At 50.5% G+C, this 16,551-nt stretch overlaps 1 long non-coding RNA gene across 1 annotated transcript in view; it reads left to right on the top strand.

Annotated features, from left to right (window-relative positions):
- The window catches only part of LOC137431418 (uncharacterized), a 40,934-nt gene extending 25,239 nt beyond the window's left edge, over window positions 1–15,695 (top strand). Inside the window, exon 3 of the long non-coding RNA XR_010985263.2 lies at window positions 15,658–15,695. This is a non-coding gene — a long non-coding RNA (uncharacterized LOC137431418). The remainder of the gene's footprint in view (window positions 1–15,657) is intronic.
- The last annotated feature ends 856 nt before the right edge of the window (window positions 15,696–16,551 follow it).

The following is a 16,551-nucleotide window of genomic DNA, read 5'->3' on the forward strand; positions in this document are numbered from 1 at the left end:
TTGAAGGTCCAGGAACAATATTTGGTTGGTAACACATTTGCCACTGACGGCGAAATAGCTGAAATGGCCACACCCCTTTTTGGGCCACGCCCCTTTTTTGCCGTGACTGTATCTACAGAACCGTTGGACCTAGGAGGTTGCCCGACCACTCAAAATTTGCGCAATGGCCACATTATGGGGGGTCAGTAATACATTTTCATATCCAAAAGTCAATGGTTTTTAAGATAATTGCCAAAAACCGATTTCAACATGTTACGAACTACAATATTATTCGTAATTGTTCCTGTTCCTGTTCCTATTGTTCAATTACTTGATTCCTGAAGAGTCTAGACTAGACTAGAGTCTAGACTAGAGTCAAGACTAGAGTCTAGACTAGAGTCTAGACTAGAATTTAGTCTAGAGTCTAGACTAGAGTCTAGACATGGCTAGAAATTCCGGTCATGGGTGTTTTGTCGTTGAGCCTGCATGCAGGCAGCGGTATCCCATAAAACAACATGGCGTCGCACCACGGCGGGGAACACAGTTTCAGGAAAAGATGGCAGCCATGACACTGTTCTAGTCATATTGCAGAACCAACCGAGAGATAGCGATTCTGAGGACATTCAGACGACAAGCTGCTCAACACCACTAGGAAAGAGAAAGTTTGCTGGTGTGCTGCCATGTCAGGTCATTGAGAAGTCACACCTTGTCAAAGGCACTGGTGATATACCGGAGACATTTTCAACTACACCATACAAGGATAATCGAAAGCACAGTGTTGATGATGATTATTTCCTTTGGTGCATGGCAAGACAGAAGTACACCGATCGTGAGGAGGGCTCTTTTCCTAGCTTCACAGCAACAATGAGTGCACTCCAGGATCCACTTAAGTTTGATGTTACAAAGACGTCATTTGTACCCATCCTTCCATATGTCGCAACCGAAATGGACACAATATTTACATCCATGATAAACTTTCAGGATGTCTTGAAGCAGAAGAATGCCGTGTCAGGGGCATTGTGGTCTGATGAAGGGGTGTATGCAATCGCCAAGGAAATCCAGCTGTTGAAGCCAGATCAGTTTGGTAACATATTCCTTGGAATGGGACCTTTTCACATGGAGAAGATTGTCATCGCTTGCCTTGGGAAGTTTTTAGGCTGTATCGGTATTGATCTGGCTTTGATTGAGACTGAAGCCTTTGGCAAGCTCGTTGTAGAGAATAGTGTCATGACTGGAGGTCACTATTGCAAAGGCAAGGAGGGAATGAGTCTTGTATCAGAGGTGATGACAGTTCTTATGTTTGAGAAGTTTCAACCTGACCAGGACAGTACTAGTTGTGAATTAGACCAGAAAATAGAGACCATGGAAACTAAGATGCAGCAGGCTTTAGATAGTGACCATACAGAGTTCAGAGAGATTTGGGAAGAAAGCAAGATCTTACATGCAGACTTGAAGAAGTATTTCACCGAATGGAAAGAAACGGCCTGTAATGAGAATGTGAGGTACTGGAGCTTGTTTCTGGATGAGCTGTATCCTATCCTGAGAGATCTTACACACTCTATTCGGCAAGGCGATTGGCATCTTTTCGTTTCAGCTGTGCGGAGGTGCATGCCTTTGTTCTTCGGGTTTGGCCGGACAAACTATAGCAGATGGGGTACGCTGTTCCTTGAAGATTGCCTGGACCTACAAAGGAAGTTCCCGGGTATCTACAGATGCTTTACAGATGGTGGATGGGTGATGTACCACACTACCCGACAAGGCAGTGCAGTAGGATTTGACATGGCACTCGAGAAGTGTTACAATAAACCCGCCAAGGTTGCTGGAGGTATCATTGGGATGACCAGACAGAAAGAAGCAGTAGCCTTATGGAATCTCCTAAAGCATGAGAAAGATCTTCATGTGGCACAGCTGCTGGAATGGTGCAACTTGGGAGACAAAGATGACAGTGAGCTGAGCCTACACCATGAGTTCAATCCAAGTTCTACTAAGATTGGCCATGTTCGTGCAAAGGCCCTTCTGGATTACATAAAATCCATCAACAATCCGTTCGACGCTGGAATCAGACTTCAGAACATCTCTACTGGAGCTGACATTCCCCAGGAGGTTGTCGACGGATTACTTGAATGCCTGGAAATTGGTGAGAAGAGTTATGAAGAGTTTGTTGAGACCAGATTTCAGGATAAGGAGAAGCACCTACATGATACAATCCCTACCAACCGCAAGACTGTTTTCGTGAAACGTACTTCTACTCCGTTCACAGCGAAGAAATCGATGGCGAAAAAGGATGCAGCGGAAACGGTTAGGTACATTGACTATGCTAGAGAAAGAGGGTACAGCATGCTAGAACTCCTGAAGTATGAATTGACCAGCACATCCCAGTTCCTCACCACTGAATGTAAAGATGGCATCAAATTGAAGAAGCCCGATAAAGCCTCCTTAGCCAGGGAACTTGTCAGTCGCCTTCCACAGGAGACGAGGAATGTAAAGAGTGACGCTCAGATGACAATAGTGGACTTCATGGCACTTGTGCGTAAACTACCGATGAAAAAGATGGGCCTTCACACATTCGGGGAATTGGCTGAGAGTCTTTCCAACAGGATTCTTGCTACAGGCTCCGTGTCCACAAGAATAGACATTATTTTTGATGTTTATCAAAAATCATCAATCAAGCAAATGGAACGGGCACAGCGAAGTTCCTCAGAACAAATCACAATCACCATTGGGTCTGACAATCAGAAACTCCCTGTCGATCTTGATATGTTCTGGAGCTCAATGTTGAACAAAGTTCGGTTGCAGGAGTATGTCTTCAAGTGGATGCTGCAGAATGTCGAGTCGGACAAGGAAATATTCTTTGGAGGAGTATATGGGGGTGAATGCAGGAAACTGTTAGCTGGCACTGAAACACAGATCGCAGAGCTCTCAAGCAACCAAGAAGAAGCCGACGACAGAATCATGTTCCATATTAATGATGGTGTTGTGAAACACGGGGTTCAATCAGTCTTGGTCGACTCGCCTGACACAGATGTCTTTGTCAACCTCATCTTCCACTTCAACACAACCTGGCAACTACAAAAGCTGTACGTGAAGCTTGGTAACCGGAAAACAAAGAAAACTGTACCAGTCCACATGTTGGTTGATCAACTGGACAACGGTTTGGTGTCGTGTCTCCCAGACATTCATGCTCTCAGCGGTTGCGACAGTACCAGCAAGGTGGGTCCAAAGCTGTCTGGCCTGAAAGCATCCATCGATCTCTCCCTACTGGAAGGGTTTGGTGTAGAAGAACTGTCACCACAGATAACAAGCAATGCTGAAAAGTTCCTTGTGTCTGGATTAAAGAAGACCGACTGTTCCACTTTCGATGAATATCGATGGGAGCAGTACCACAACTCCAAGAAAGAACTGGACTTCAACCAGCTTGTGTGCTGTTCATCAACGCTACGAGAACACATAAAGCGAGCATTTCTTCAGTGTAAGATGTGGTTGTAAGCCCCAACTCCTGCCGTCACCAAACCAGATCCACTCCAGTATGGGTATGAAGCAACGGACGTTGGCATAACACCAGTGATACTGCCAGTATCGTGCAGGCCCGATGACCTGCCTCCTCCATGCAAATGCCCAAGAGCATGTATGAGTACCAAAACGTGCACTTGCAGAGACAGGAACATTAAATGTGTCACGTTTTGTGGCTGTAGTAAAGGCGAAAAGTGTAGAAATCCAAATAAGTAAATTCCAAAATAGGATGATGCAAAAGGTATAAGTGTCATATAATGTTGTGGCCTTGGTGGTATCATACAATTGTAGTTCGTAACATGTTGAAATCGGTTTTTGGCAATTATCTTAAAAACCATTGACTTTTGGATATGAAAATATATTACTGACCCCCCATAATGTGGCCATTGCGCAAATTTTGAGTGGTCGGGCAACCTCCTAGGTCCAACGGTTCTGTAGATACAGTCACGGCAAAAAAGGGGGCGTGGCCCAAAAAGGGGTATGGCCATTTCAGCTATTTCGCCGTCAGTGGCAAATGTGTTACCAACCAAATATTGTTCCTGGACCTTCAATTAGTGGATTCCTGAAGAGTTTAGGTCTGTACAATAAAGTGCATACTCAACCACCATGAGCTACTAGAGTAATAGGCCAGATCTGGATCCAGACCTGAACCAAAATCTAATGGGCTTGTTCTTGTCACCAAACAAACTCATCCCCCAAGTTTTGTCCTAACTTGTCCTCAACTTTTTGAGATGTTATCCTATACAGTATGTATATCGTTTTTGGCCTCATCTCTCAATGGTAAATAGTCGCTCATATATATATATTTTTAATTCTCGTATCCGGATCCGGATTCGGGTCTTCACCAAAATTGAATCGATTCATCGTTGCCACATATCCGACCTGTCCACCAAGTTCCATCCGAATCCATCAATAACTTTTTGAGATATGCTGTATATAGATGTTGGCCCTATTTCTCAATGGAGAAAAATCACTAAATTCTAGTATCAAGATCCGGATCTGGATCGTCACCAAAACCTCATTTATTCTTCCTCATCACACAACCAACCTGTCCATCAAATTTCATCCGAATCCATCAATAACTTTTTGAGATATGGTATATACAGTTGTTGGCCCTATTTCTCAATGGAGGAAAATCACTAAATTCTTGTATCAAGATCCGGATCTGGATCGTCACCAAAATCTCATGAATTCGTCCTCGTCACACAGCCAACCTGTCCATCAAATTTCATCCGAATCCATCAATAACTTTTTGAGATATGGTATATACAGTTGTTGGCCCTATTTCTCAATGGAGGAAAATCACTAAATTCTTGTATCAAGATCCGGATCTGGATCGTCACCAAAATCTCATGAATTCGTCCTCGTCACACAGCCAACCTGTCCATCAAATTTCATCCGAATCCATCAATAACTTTTTGAGATACGCTGTATATAGTTGTTGGCCCTATTTCTCAATGGAGAAAAATCACTAAATTCTAGTATCACGATCCGGATCTGGATCGTCACCAAAATCTCATTAATTCGTCATCGTCACACACCCAACCTGTGCATCAAATTTCATCCGAATCCATCAATAACTTTTTGAGATATTCTGTATATAGTTGTTGGCCCTATTTCTCAATGGAGAAAAATCACTAAATACTAGTATCAAGATCCGGATCTGGATCGTCACCAAAATCTCATTAATTCGTCCTCGTCACACACCCAACCTGTCCTTCAAATTTCATCCGAATCCATCAATAACTTTTTGAGATATCCTGCTATATGTCGTTTTGGCCCCATCTCTCAATAGTGAACAATCACTAAAAAAATTATCGGATTCCGGTCCGGATCCGGATCTGCAACTTATGAGGTGGAGGTAATCAAGACACATGAGGTCAGCCACGTTGTGCAACTTTTTCCACAGACAGACACAAAGACATGAATGGATAAATCCCGGTCAAGATAAGTTTTAGTGAAGAGATGAGGGGAAAAAGGAGCGTGGGGCGACACACAACCAAAATGTAATTGAACTTGAGCAAAAGCTTCTGAGTTTTGATATTTCCCCCAAATAAAACGTTAATGGTTTGCACATAAGAAGCACCAATGTAAATGGGGTTTTTTTTTAATTGTAAAAAAAAATAAAAAAAAATAATTTGTTTTCTTCATTTCCAAAAATAAAAATAATATAAAAGTTTTGCAAATGTGAATTAGGATGCAATTCATTGTGAGCAAAGGCACGCGCACACTCTACTTCCAACGTAATGTGCAATCATGCCTTTGCAGGCCTAATGGCATTGAAGCAGAATCTAGATACTTCTCCCGCTGTTCCGTTAGTTCTTCTCTTTTTGCATAACCTTGCGAGTATCTGCAGCATAGCAGCACCAATCCTATCGCTTTGACAACAACATCCACAAACCTCGTAAAAGGCCACATCGGTTCGCTTTGATCCGAGATATTTCATGCAGCACTGACGACAAAAACATCTTCCACATGTACACAGCTCATGAGGTTAGACCTTGAAAAAAGATTTTTACTGCAATGTGATTAGAGTAAAAGATTTAAGAGTTTATATACATATGAGGAATAGTTATGGGATCACCCACAAGGTGATCATATAAATTTCATTTTCAAAGCTTGGACAGAGGAGTAAGGTCAATATATACAAGTGGAGATAGACGGAATGATATTCAGACAGCTAGACAAAGACAGACATACGTACATAGGGCATTACCATGGATATGGAACCACAACCAATAAGGGGTACCTCATGTACAATGGGCACGTGGATTTGCAGCAAGGGTCAAACACCAATACGGGATAGTGCTGTTTCTGCCTTGAAGGGCTCACACAGTCCTTTTTGGCAAAGTTAATCTGTATGTTAAATCAGACTTATAATATATATTAAGTAAATATCAGAATTTGGGTCTAATAATCTTAAATCCATCATAAAAAATTTTTAATCCATGCAAATCGCCCACAAAATAGAAGCCCCTCAAATCGATGGCCAATTTTCCAAAGGGAGATGTAACTGATAACCCTCAGCTGCCATTTATTTATGTCGACTCTTCTGGTGGCCATTTTGATTTCCCAATGATAAGACGCGGGTTGTTGCTTCAATTCGGGTTTCCTGATTAACAGAAGCTCATGCAGTCTGTTTCGCTAACTGCGCTGCTATTTTTGCTCCGTTAAGGTGCCAGCATGAGACTAGCACCATACCGCCCCCCTCCCAGAGTAGGCCGACTTGTACGACGACTTGTACGAGTAATCCCACAGTGAAAGGTTGACCATATAAGTGCACCTAACATTGTGAAGGTTGGACATATGAAATTGCAAGGAGGCAAAGGCCCTTGAGTCCCTACTTATAATAGACTTGGCTTTTACATTGTAGAGGGGGGTGGGGGGGCGGGGGAGGTAAGGAGGAAGTGAAGGTGATGCTACTTCGGGAGGATTTTTATTGAGCACTAGCAGAAGTACCCGGCATTGCCGGGTGGGGGAGGGAAGGGGGGAGGGGAACGGGGGGGAGGGGAGAAGAGGGGGGGGAGGGGAGAAGAGGGGGAGGGGGAGCGGGAGAGGTGGAGAAGAGGGGGGATGGGGAGGGTGAGGGATGGGAGGAGGAGGGGGATGGGAGGGGGGAGGGGGGGAGGAGGGGGGAGGGTGAGGGATGGGAGGGTGAGGGATGAGGGGGGGGGAGGGGGAGGGGGGAGGGGCAAGGGTGAGGGATGGGAGGGGCGGGAGGGGGGAGGGTGAGGGATGGGAGGGTGAGGGGTGGGAGGGGAGGGGGGGCGTGGGAGGGGGAGGGGGGAGGGGGGAAGGGGTCATGTTTAATAGGAATACATGGCCGTGTAGATGGGAAATACAGTTTGTTTGAAATAAATCACAAATATCAGATGAAAGTTTTTCAAATTTAGAACTATTCTCACTCAGAGTTAAACAGCACCGCAACATTACGCGGTTGCTTCAGCGTTTTCTGTGCCGTTTGAGTCGTTTTTGGCGCTGTTCTTCTGTCTCCTGCTGTCTGGCCCTCGCTACACTTTGTTGATTGGCGTTCAGACGTGCCTCTGTCTCATCTTCTGTCTCTCGCTGTCTGGCCCTCGCCAGACATTGTTGATTGGCGTTTAGACGTGCCTCTGTCTCATCTTCTGTCTGTCTCATCAACATCTTCTGTCTTCAGAAACAAAGCAACATGAACACCTAACCCGGAAATAGATGTGAGCACCGGCAAAATAGTAATCAGCCTAGAGTAACACGCGATTGTTGCTGCGGCAAAGAACATCTGTTTTGCGCACTGCGGTGCACCATAAGTTGAGGTGATTATATGAACGATTCGCCAGGTGGGGTTGCAAGCTGGGGTGACCTTTACCTTCCGAAGAAACGCCATTTTGTCGGCAGTCGCGTGATTGGTGGGCAAACGCATGAACCACACACATTTCAAGCATGGCGGCCATGAATATAAAAGAAAAGCTATATAAGAGTTTAATCGACGGATTTTCCAAGGCAAACCCCTCAACTTCTAAACAAGCTGTGCAATTACAAGTCGCCAAAATATGGGCCCAACTGAAAAAGCAACACGACATTCAGCTTGCTGTGACGGAAAAGCTACAAGAATGGAAACAGAAGGAACTAGAACGAAAGGGCCGGATGCTTTCATTTTGGTCAAAGGTATGTACATTTTCAGGTCCTTCAAATGAGAGTGATGCGACTCACAATATAATTCCCTGCAAATACAGCTAATATTCTCAATATCATGAAAATGTATCATTCAGAATATATAGGAGAACTTATCTATCTATAAATTATGTTGAAACTGTAATCATGGTAATAAATGAGCAATTTTTAAGATATTGTTTCTGGCGTGCGTTCCGTGTTGACTGGGCGATTATACAGTATACACACCGCAAATTTTATGCCATTTAGTCACAACCGGGAACTACATTCTATTTCTATTCCGAAATGCCTAAATAGCAGATTTGAAGCGTGGTGCTATGCGCGCGACTTGCTACCAAGGAGGAAGCGGACAACGCGGTTAAAACAAAAGTGTCTTTATTGACAAGAGGTCACTGTAGCACTGGCGCGCTCCGGGCTGCGCGCCCGGTGTATATCCTGAGACCACGCCTACCCCTCGGGCGTGGCCGCCGCCCACTTGGTGCGCGGAATGATGTCACCACGCCAGTGGGCTTTCGTGTCCACCACACGCGCCCCCCCAGAATTCCCGCGCAACTGGAGGGCCAGTTTGCGGGGCAAACAGATGACCCGGCCGAAGCGGTGACCGGCGGCGTCCGGGGTGCAGGGATGCCAGCTGGGATGCCCCCTGCTGTACCCGGGATGGGTGCCGGACCGGGGGGCGGCGTGCCGGCGGTGCTGGGTGGTGCCGGGGGTCCGCCCGCCGGGGGGCGGCCCCGACGCAGGGGCCGAGCCACCGGCGGTGGGTGGTCCACGTCGAGGTGGGCCGGCTTGAGTCGATCCACCGAGACGCGGTCCGGAGTACCGCCGATGTCCAAGGTGAAGTATTTCACCCCGGTCTCCAGCACGCGGAAAGGCCCGTCGTACGGGGGCCGCAGTGGTGTCTGGTGGGCGTCGTGCCGGACGAAGACATACTCCGCGGTGCGAAGCTCCGGGGCAACGTGCGTGGGTGGGTGCCCGTGGTGCGCCGTCGGCACCGGGGCGAACCTCCGGGCGGTCTCCTGCAGCGCGGAGCACTCCTGCGCCGCGGACTAAGGTGCCGTGGGGTCGGGGAGGAACTCGACCGGCACCCGCAGCGGTTGTCCAAAGACCAACTCCGCCGCGGATGCACGCAGGTCGTCCTTGGGCGCCGTCCGGAGGCCCAGCAGGACCCAGGGGAGCCTGTCGACCCAGCCGCCGTCGCGGAGGGTGGCCCAGAGCGCGGCCTTCAACGAGCGGTGGAACCGCTCACACAGGCCGTTAGCCTGGGGGTGGTAGGCCATGGTGCGGTGCAGCTGGACCCCGAGCCCCCGCTCGACCGCCCCCCAGAGCTACGAGGAGAACTGGGGGCCGCGGTCGGACGAGATGTCCGAGGGGGCGCCGAACCGGGCGACCCAGGTGGCGATGAACGCCTGCGCGACGTCCGCCGCCGTCGTTGACGCCAAAGGCATGGCCTCCGGCCACCGGGTGGTGCGGTCCATCATGGTCAGGACGTGTGTGAAACCCCACGAGGGGGGCAGAGGTCCCACCAGGTCCACGTGGACGTGGTCAAACCGACGTTCCGGCACCGCAAACGGGGCCAATGGGGCCTGGGTGTGTCGGTGCACCTTCGCGCGCTGGCACGCGAGGCACGTCCTGGCCCAGCCGCGGACGGCCTTCCAGAGGCCATGCCAGACAAACTTGTCGGCGATCAACCTCTGGGAGGCCCTCGTGCCCGGGTGGGACAGGCCGTGGATGGAGTCGAAAATCCGGCGCTGCCAGCCCTCGGGCACGATGGGGTGAGGCCGCCCGAGGGAGACGTCGCACCAGAGGGCCGTGCCCGTGCCATTGAACGGCACCTCGGTGACGCGGAGGCCCGTAACGGCGGTCTGCAAAGCCTGGACGTCGGGGTCGGCGGCCTGGTCCGCCGCCATCCGGGCATAGTCGATGCCGAGGTGGACCGCGTGGGCAACGGACCGGGAAAGGCAATCCGCCACCGGGTTGTCCTTCCCCGCGACGTGCTGGATGTCTGTCGTGTATTCGGACACGGCCGAGAGGTGACGCTGCTGCCGGGCCGACCACGGCTCAGCGACCTTGCCCATTGCGAACACCAGTGGCTTGTGGTCGACGAAGGCCGTGAACGCACAGCCCTCGAGCAGATGGCGGAAGTGCCTGACCGCCAGGTGGAGCCCGAGCAACTTGCGGTCGAAGGTACTGTACCGGCGTTCGGGCGGGCAAAGCTGCCGGCTGAAGAACGCCAGCGGTTGCCAAGCTCCACGCACCCATTGCTCGTGCACCACGCCCACCGCGTAGTCCGAGGCGTCGGTGGTGAGGGCGATCGGTGCATCGGGTGCCGGGTGCGCGAGCATGGGGGCGTTAGCCAAGGCGAGCTTCGCGCCCACGAACGCCGCGTCCATCTGCTCGGTCCAGGTGACGTCACCTTTGCCCGGCTTCCCTCGGAGGGCCTCGTGCAAGGGGCGCAGGAGCTGGGCGATGCGGGGCAGGAAACGGTGGTAAAAGTTTACCATGCCCAGGAACTCCTGGAGCCCCCTGATCGTGCGGGGGCGCGGAAACCCCTTCACCGCCTCCACCTTGGCCGGTAGGGGGACGGCCCCGTGCCTGGTGACGCGGTGCCCCAAAAAGTCGATTTCGGCTACACCGAACCGGCACTTGGCTGGGTTCACGATCAGGCCGTGCTGGCCCAGACGTTCGAAGAGCGTGCGGAGGTGGTGTAGGTGCTCTTCGCGGGACGCGCTTGCGACGAGGATGTCATCCAGATAGACGTAGACGAAATCCAAGTCGCGCAAGACGCTGTCCATGAGGCGCTGGAACGCCTGAGCCGCATTCTTCAAACCGAAGGGCATCCGAAGAAATTCGAAAAGACCAAATGGCATGATGACAGCCGTCTTCGGGATGTCCTCCGGCCTGACGGGGACCTGGTGGTAACCGCATATGAGGTCCACCTTCGAGAAGAAGGATATATTCGCCAAGCGGGCGGAAAAGTCCTGAATATGGGGGACGGGGTAGCGGTCGGGGGTGGTGGCGTCGTTGAGACTGCGGTAGTCCCCGCACGGTTGCCATCCCCCACCGGGCTTGGGCACGATGTGGAGCAGCGACGCCCAAGCGCTCTCGGAGCGCCGCATGATGCCGAGCCGCTCCAGCGTAGCAAACTCCGCTTTAGCTACCGCGAGCTTCGTCGGCTCGAGGCGGCGTGCCCGGGCGTAGACAGGTGGCCCGGCGGTGGGGATGTGATGTTCCACCCCATGCTTGACGGTCCCCGCTGAGAAGGTGGGCCTCGTGAGGGCCGGGAAACGGGCGAGGAGGCGGGTGAATTCGTCCGCTGCCGGAAGCGTGCAGATGAACCTGGCCGGAACCGAACCGCTCAGCAAGCCGCTCGGCGAGCCGCTCGATGAGCCGCTCCGTGAGCTGCTCAACGAGGCGGGCAGCGCGCAAGCGAGCGAGCTGAACGTCTCAGCCTGGACAAGCCTTCTGTGCTTGACGTCGACCAACAGGCCATTGGCACAGAGGAATTCCGTGCCGAGCAGTGCCATAGGCACGTCGGCAGTGACGAACGACCATCGGAAAACCTGCCCTCCGAACCGCAGAGAAAGGCAGCGTTTTCCATACGTGTGAATGGGCGTACCATTGGCAGCAAGCAGCACGGGGCCCCGGCCCGCGGACTGCTTGTCGGACGTACCGGCGGGAACGACACTCACCTGCGCTCCCGTGTCGCGCAGGTAACAGCGCCCGGATAAAGTGTCCGTTATGTACAGGAGGCTGTTTAATCGGCCGGCGCTCAGTGCCACTACCGAGGGCCGGCCCGGGCATTTCCCGACCTGCCGAATGAGCACGGCGGGCGACATTGCCGAGCCTCGTGGCCGAACCTAGCGTGGAAATGGCACCAGGTTTGCGGTGAAGCCGGAGGCCGCGGTTTCCGTGGTGGTGGTGGGCGGGGCGTGGCGGCCGCCATGAGGCGCCCCTCGGAGCAGGGGTGGGCACCCGCAGGAGGTTCAGCGGCTACGCGGTGCGTCGCGTAGTAGGGGTGGGCACCCGCAGCAGTTTCGGGCTCGGGAGCCGCTACGGCCGCACCGAAACTCGCCTGCGTGTCCAAAGCCGCGTAGAACTTGTCGGTCTCGGCCACGAGCGCGTGGGGTTCCGTTGTCGCGGAACCGGCCAACGCGAGGCGTACTTGTGCCGGTAGCTGGCGTCAAAATAACGCCCGGAATAGAGCGTTCGGGGTTTCGTCGCCCATGAGCGACAGCATATGGTCCATTCGGACTGACAGTCGCGTGTCACCAAGCTCCGGGAGGTCCAAGAGGCGATCGGCGCGTGCGTCCACCGTGAGGCCGAACGTGGCGAGGAGGAGACGCTTAATCGCCTCGTACCTGTCGTCGGCCAGTGGGTTCCTCAGGACCGACATGACGCGGGCGGCCGCGCCGGCCCCGAGGGAGGCGACCACGTGGCAGTAGCGTGTCTCGTCTGCCGTGATGCGTCGAAGCCTGAACTGGGCTTCGGCCTGCAGGAACCAGATCTCCGCCTGAGCTTCCCAGAACTCGGGGAGCTTTATCGCTACCGCGTTGGTTGCCATGGCTGTGGTGGGTTCGGGTGGTCAGTGACGGCTGACCAGAACGTCGGAGGTCACCAATGAAGCACAGTGCTACGCGCGAGACTTGCTACCAAGGAGGAAGCGGACAACGCGGTTAAAACAAAAGTGTCTTTATTGACAAGAGGTCACTGTAGCACTGGAGCGCTCCGGGCTGCACGCCCGGTGTATATCCTGAGACCACGCCTACCCCTCGGGCGTGGCCGCCGCCCACTTGGTGCGCGGAATGATGTCACCACGCCAGTGGGTTTTCGTGACCGCCACAGATTCAACTATTTCCACAAAAACTGGAGCTGTTGCAGGTTGGTACAATGGTACTAGCTTTAAGAAATATCGTCCGGTTTTTTTCCGGATTTGGCTCTGAGTCATTGACCAGAGGTCAATTTTATCAAAATCGGCCAAAATCTTACGGTTTAGGCTTAGACCAAAACTTCCTCTAAAACACATATAGTAAGTCGCATGCTGGCTTTCATTTGGTACCAAAATCATTGACCTCTGATGACATTGAAAAGTCCAAACCCCCTACCCCTGGGTAATGACGGGTGACGGGCTCGTTTGCAACACGACCGATGGGAAGTTTCCAACGCTGTTCCAGAGCCTTGTCCTTGGGCAGAGCATTCTCATGCCGGGAGCCCGTAAAAAATTCCCAAAGGGAGTCCCGTATGACTTTGCATGTCCTACTCTGGAAACCGAACTCCAGAGGCGGACTTGTTCAACTTGTGGACTGTATCATGCCTCCATAAAGTCAGGCAAGGCCCATGCCCACTGTCACAAGGACAAGAAACTGGAGCAGCGCGTGGAACGTGTGCGCCCGCAGCGCGTAGCCGCACGACGACAGCGGGAGCTAATGTGCCTGGTGGCGTACGAGGAGAACGAGCCGGTCCTGGAATGACTAGACGATGATGGTGTCGACACTGAGGGGCTCCAACTTCCACAGGAGCAATCAATCGAGTCCGGTACCCCGATACTGACCACCGAAGCACGCGAACCTGCTTGGGAACTGGAATAACTTACGAGACCCTAAGAGGCTATACAAACAATTCGTTGTGGCGTCAATATTATAAAGAGTAATAAAGAGTACTAAATTTAATACAGTTAAATGTGGTTTCTAGTTGTGACTTCGACTTCAGTATCAACATGGTCTCAGCAAAAATGGGATGAGTAGTAATCCCACTTTTGGTTTTAAAAACTTAGATCACTACTGTTACGTAACGCCGATGCGAACATCCCCCCACCCCCTCGTAACACTTCGCTACATTATGGCAAAAAATATGGATCTGAAGATGAAAGAAAACAAAACCTATGTGGTGTGAATGGCAATGTTCCTCGCTGAAATGTGAAAAAAGGCAATTGCTTTTCGCTCTGAAATACATGCGAACGCGTAACTGAGTTAATGGCGGCAAGGAACATCACGTGATCGCTCTGAGCGATCGATTGCAACTCTGCGTCCTGTCGTGGGCGTGGCCAACGTGGCCTCATGCTCCCAGGTGATTGGCTAACTCGAGCTCGAGAGAGCCATAATGCGCTACATTATGGCAAAAAATATGGATCTAAAGATGAAAGGGAAAAAAACCTATGTGGTGTGAATGGCAATGTTCGTCGCTGAAATGTGAAAAAAGGCAATTGCTTTTCGCTCTGAAATACATGCGAACGCGTAACTGAGTTAATGGCGGCAAGGAACATCACGTGATCGCTCTGAGCGAATCAGCGCGCTGCTCTGCGACCGGTCAGATTCCGTGCATAATATTCCTCGCTGAAATGCGCTGAGGTAAAAATATGGTTAAAAAATATTATGAAATCAATTTTTAGGTCGGCCATGTTCTTAGCAGGCTCAATGGCCATGTCTGTGCCAAATATCAAGTACGTGAGCGTCTCCGTTTAGGAGTCTATCGGTAACATTACACACACACACACACACACACACACACACACACACACACACACAAACTGTGTTTTATATACTAGGGCATGCCCGTACTATATATAAGCTAGGACGTGCCCGTACGTGGGTGCCCGTTCCTTGCCAAAAAAAAAAAAAAAAAAAAAATTTGTGTAGGGGTGTGTGTGTGTAAACATCCTAGGGCGTGCCCGTACGTGGGTGCAAAAAATCATGCGTGCAAACAACAACAACAAAAAAAAACTTTGAAACCACGTGGCAGTAACGACCACAGAACCCCCCCCCCCTCTATTTACATGAATGGTTTGGTCCATTCGCAACGACCACAGAACCCCCCCCTCTATTTACATGAATGGTTTGGTCCATTCGCAAAGCCAAAGCGAACGACCACAGAACCCCCCCCCTCTATTTACATGAATGGTTTGGTCCATTCGCAAAGCCAAAGCGAACGACCACAGAACACCCCCCCCCCCCCTCTATTTACATGAATGGTTTGGTCCATTCGCAAAGCCAAAGCGAACGGCGAACGGCTAAATCGCCATAGCTCGGTAAGTACTTGTCCGATTAATTTCAAACCTTGAAAAGGCACATCCTCGGGTCCCCAGCAATATACCTGGCAAGTTTCAAGTATATCGGACCGGTAGTTGTCGAGAAACAGCGGTCACAGACAAACAAACAAACGTACAAAAGTACAAACGTACAAACAAACACACAGAGATTACTGGAATTATAGATAGATATAGATAATCTCGGAATAAATTAGTTTAGAAAATAAATAATGATGACGTCATCGGACACGTGGTTCGGCCGCCATATTTGTTTTAACACAAAAGCCTTAAAAACCGCTGAAAATACATCCTGGCGAGGGTTTGCAGTCTCTGATTGCTCTTTCTTGTTTATTATTTTAATCGCATTTGTAAATTGATTGTACAATATTTTCCCCTGAGATTGTGAACTTTGTTTGACAGTGCAATGTTCCATTTTTGGTGGACAGATAATATATAATGAAATTCATTTTTTTCCCAAACATTCTCGTCTACCCTAGATGATGCGGAAGGCTGCTTGAGACGAGGCCTGTTCCCACCCATGAGGTCAATTGCACGAAGCTCGTGGAAAGCATGCTGGCCTAGTTATCAGTGATCCATGTTGATAAGGTTGCATAAATCATCCTCGACATTGCCATTGGAGTTCTCTGAATCAAAATTGCTGTCTCCTGCCCCTTCATGACTCATCACTGGTCTGAGACAGCTTAGCTAACCATCATCTGTTTCTTGCTCGTCTCACAAATCACTGTAATACTGTGCATTGATTTTTTTGTAAACAAAATGTAGGCTTGTGAAAAAGCAAAGTGACAGATGGTAGAAATGTAACACCCTGACAGTGGGGGAGTGGCACAGGGGGACACAACAAGAAAGGGAATAGACAAACAAGAAAAGAAGAGAGGAGAGAGAAGGAAACAGTAACCCGATTGTAAGGATGGGCTGGGGGATTAATGAGGGTACAAAGAATCATGGACAGGAATGAAGAATGACTCAATATGGTGGTGTAGTGTTAATTTGAAGCCTTTGAGGTAAGAGTGTGATTGAACCGACTCAGAAAGATGATTCCTCAAGTGGGAGAAAAGAAGTACAAAGTATAGGAGGTGAGATGTTAACCTGGAGTTTTGGAGTTATTGCATCCTCGAGGGACTTGTGAAGGTTAAACACATAAAAAAGTAAAGGGAGCAAGAACAGGAGAGAGGTTGGGAGGAGGAAGGGGGAGATAAAAAAAAATAACCTGTCAGAGATGAGAAAGCAGCTGCTTCTGCTGCTTTGTGGGAGATGCCAATGACATTGAGAGCTTTGGATTCCACGGCATCTAGGAGTGTCAGGTGTGAAGCGGGGCAACGATCCTGGGGAGAGTCTTCCATTGAGCTGTGGAAAAGCCTCGTAGGCTGTGA

Source organism: Myxine glutinosa, chromosome 7, assembly GCF_964187855.1.
Source record: "Myxine glutinosa chromosome 7, kmMyxGlut1.1, whole genome shotgun sequence".
Classification (NCBI taxonomy): Eukaryota; Metazoa; Chordata; class Myxini; order Myxiniformes; family Myxinidae; genus Myxine; species Myxine glutinosa.